Source organism: Pteropus alecto, unplaced genomic scaffold, assembly GCF_000325575.1.
Source record: "Pteropus alecto unplaced genomic scaffold, ASM32557v1 scaffold306, whole genome shotgun sequence".
NCBI classification, from domain to species: Eukaryota; Metazoa; Chordata; class Mammalia; order Chiroptera; family Pteropodidae; genus Pteropus; species Pteropus alecto.
This window is the reverse complement of record NW_006437748.1, coordinates 624,873-628,490: the sequence shown is the minus strand read 5'-3', so window position 1 is coordinate 628,490 and position 3,618 is coordinate 624,873.

The following is a 3,618-nucleotide window of genomic DNA, read 5'->3' as shown; positions in this document are numbered from 1 at the left end:
ATTTATATAACTGTATTTTAAATTGCCATGAAATAAAGGAAAACAGAAAAAAAAATGATAAAGGAAAAGAAGAAGGGATTTAGGGAAGAAAGAAAGAGAGGGAATTACATTTATCTAGGTAGTATAAACTGTGATAATAAAGTAATAATATTGATATTTATTATTAGTGAATAAAAAATTATTGAGAGACATAAAGAAAGAGATCAACAGGAATATAATCATAGTAAGGGACATCAATGGATAGATCTTCCAGACAGATAATTAACAAGGAAACAGTGGCCTTAAATGACACATTAGACTAGATGGGCTTAATATATTAAGAGCATTTTATCCCAAAGCAGCAAAATATACATTCCTGCACATGGGAGTTTTTCCAAAATAGACCATATATTAGGTCACCAAACAAATCTCAATAAATTTTAAGAAGATTGAAATCATATCACGTGTCTTTTCTGACCACAATGGTATTAAACTAGAAATCAATTACAAAAAACAACAGCAACAACTGAAAGACACACAAACACATGGAGAGTAAATAACATGCTACTAAACAATAAATGAGTTAACAATGAGATTGAAGAAGAAATCAAAAGATACCTTAAGATGAATGTAAATAAAAACACAACAACCCAAAACCTATGGGGCACAGCAAAAGCAGTCCTAAGAGGAAAATTCAGAGCAATATAAGCCTACCTCAAAAAACAAACAAAATCCCCCCCCCAAAAAAACAAGCAATATTACAAATAAACAACCTAACCTTACAACTAAAGGAATGATAAAAAGAACAAACAAAACCCAGAGTAGAAAAAAGGAAATAATAAAGATCAGAACAGAAATAAATGAAATACAGTCTAAACACACACACACACGCACACACACGCACACACACACACACACACAGAAGATCAATGAAACCAAGAGCTGGTTTTTTGAAAAGATAAAATTGATAAACCTTTAGACTCATCCAAAAAAAAAAAAAAAGAAAGAAAAGAAAAGAAAAAGGAAGAGAGAGAGGACTCAAATAAATTAAATTAGAAATGAAAGAGGAGACATGACAACTAACACCACAGAAATATAAAGGATCATAAAAAAATACTGTGAACAATTATATGGCAACAAATTGGACAATCTGGAAGAAATGGATGAATTCCTAGAAACAGACAATCTTCCAAAACTGAATCAAGAAGAAGAAAATCTGAACAAATGAATTACTACTAATGAAATCAAATCAGTAATCAAAAAACTCCTAATATAGAGAAGTCCTGGACAGATGGCTTCACAAGTGAATTGCACCAAACATTCAAAAAAGAATTAACACCTATCCTTATCAAACTAGTTCAAAAAATTCAAGAGGCGGAAAGGCTCCCAAGCTCATTTTATGAGGTCACCATTAACCTGATTCCAAAACCAGACAAAGACATTACAAAGAAAGAAAGAGAGAGAGAGAGAGAGAGAGAGAGAAAATTATAAGCTAATATTCCAGATGAATATGGACACAAAAATTTTTAACAAAGTATTAACGAATCAAATTCAGCAATTCATTAAAAAGATCATACACCAGGATCAAGTGGGAATTATTCCTGGGACACAAGTTTGGTTCAATATCCACAAATCAGTTAATGTAATACATCACATAAACAAATTAAAAGATAAAAATCATATGATCATATAAAGAGGTACAGGCAAAGCATCTGACAAAACTCAGCATTCATTTATAATAAAAACTCTCAAGGTGGAGGGGGGAAAAGGGGTAGATGATAGAGGCTTTGTTCATCGCTCTTGTGACCACATTAAAGTTGTGATAGAAACATGGAGCAAACAGCAAGGAAAGTCTCCTGGGGTCTAGATGAACAGAAGCCATATAACTAGAGAAAGAAATAATTAATCAACCTGCAATGGCAGAAGGTAGGAGGGGGTGATCTCTCTGATATTGCTCTTAATAATATATATATTTTTTTCTGAGATATCTTCTCTGGCAATGGAAACAAAAGAAAAAAATGAACAAATGGAACTATATCAAACAAGGGCAGGAAAGGAAAGGAAACCATCAACAAAAACAAAAAGTCAGCTTACCAAATAGGAGAAGATATTCATTAATGATACATTCATTAAGGAGTTAATATTAATATTAATATAATATTAAAATATTTATTACTAATGAGAGCACTAACATTCCTCCTTCCAACACACACACACACACACTCACAAAACTCTTTAATATATGAAGAAACTGAGAACAGAGAAGTTAAAAAAAGATGTTTATAGTCACTAATCTAGGTAGCTGTAAAACCAGATTCAAATCCAGATCTGTGCTACTACAGAGTCCATGATTTTAACTGTACAGTGCAGGCTGGATAGTAATCATTTACTTAAGGAAAAAATAAAACAAAACAAGATAAACACTTAGGTTTTTAAACTTCAAACTCTGCTAGCACACATTCAATGATGTCTAGTGCATTGACTTTTGTGACCTTTGCTTAAAGATACAATCAAATTGAATAATAAGCAAAAATACTTAGAAAAAAGTAACTGGCTGATTAGGTATTCTTTTTATATCTAAGAAGAATGTATGGAGCCAATTTGAAGAGCTTCCGATAAAGTCTAGCCATTAAAATGAGTAAGTGGAGCTCTAGATTTTACAAAAGGAACCGGAGATGCTATAATATTAAAATATTTCAAATATAAATTATCTTCTTGTAATCAGGCCAAAGAATAGCTAGAGTTTTGGATTCTTCTGACATGCTCTTTAGTGTTAATAGGGTGAACTTACACCATCATTTAGGATCCAGGAAACAGTTTATTTAAAATCAACTACTATATAATGTATATCTTCTTAGTTCTGAAAGTTACAATTTCTGCAAATTGTCATCATTATTAAATATATGTTTATATTGCTGCTGAAATATTATGTATTGTTTAAGTGTCTTAAATAAAAAGTTGTTACTTGAGAAGTACCTTTGCATATGGTGGAAAATCTTTGATCTGGTAATTAGAAGGTTGTTTTTTTTGGCACATCTAAGCAGTCCTTACTTCCTGGAGCACTATTACATTTACGATTTGAACTTTGTGATCTCAGTCAAGGTACACTTTCAGACATCAACATTTGTTGGTATAGAATAGTTCTCTTAAGATACAATTTTGCATGAAGAAACAAAAATAGCTCGCTCAACACACACACACAGACACACACACACACACACAGAGAGAGAGAGAGAGAGAGAGAGAGAGAGAGAGAGAGAGAGATGGATTAATATTCAAACAAACTCATGGTCAGAGGCGTGGGGCCAATGCATCTCACCTGTCTAACCAGGAATAATGGTGCATTAAAAGGAAAGAGAATAGCATTTAAAAGCTAAATGCTCCATCTAACAAATGCTTTCCAACTCTGTTCTCAAAAATTGCAAACACAGAAGATGATCATAATTTTAGGGCATGATATGAAAAAAGTTTGTGCCTGTTTATGTCAGAAGTGTCTGGTACAGTGTTTGGCAACGTAAGGCCTTACCAAGCCCTATTTGAAATCTTCTGTATGGTATCAAGGTCCAAATGAAACCCATTCTTAGCATACCTTAAAATCAAGGAAACAAATCTTATAATGCATTCTATTTTGTCTTTATT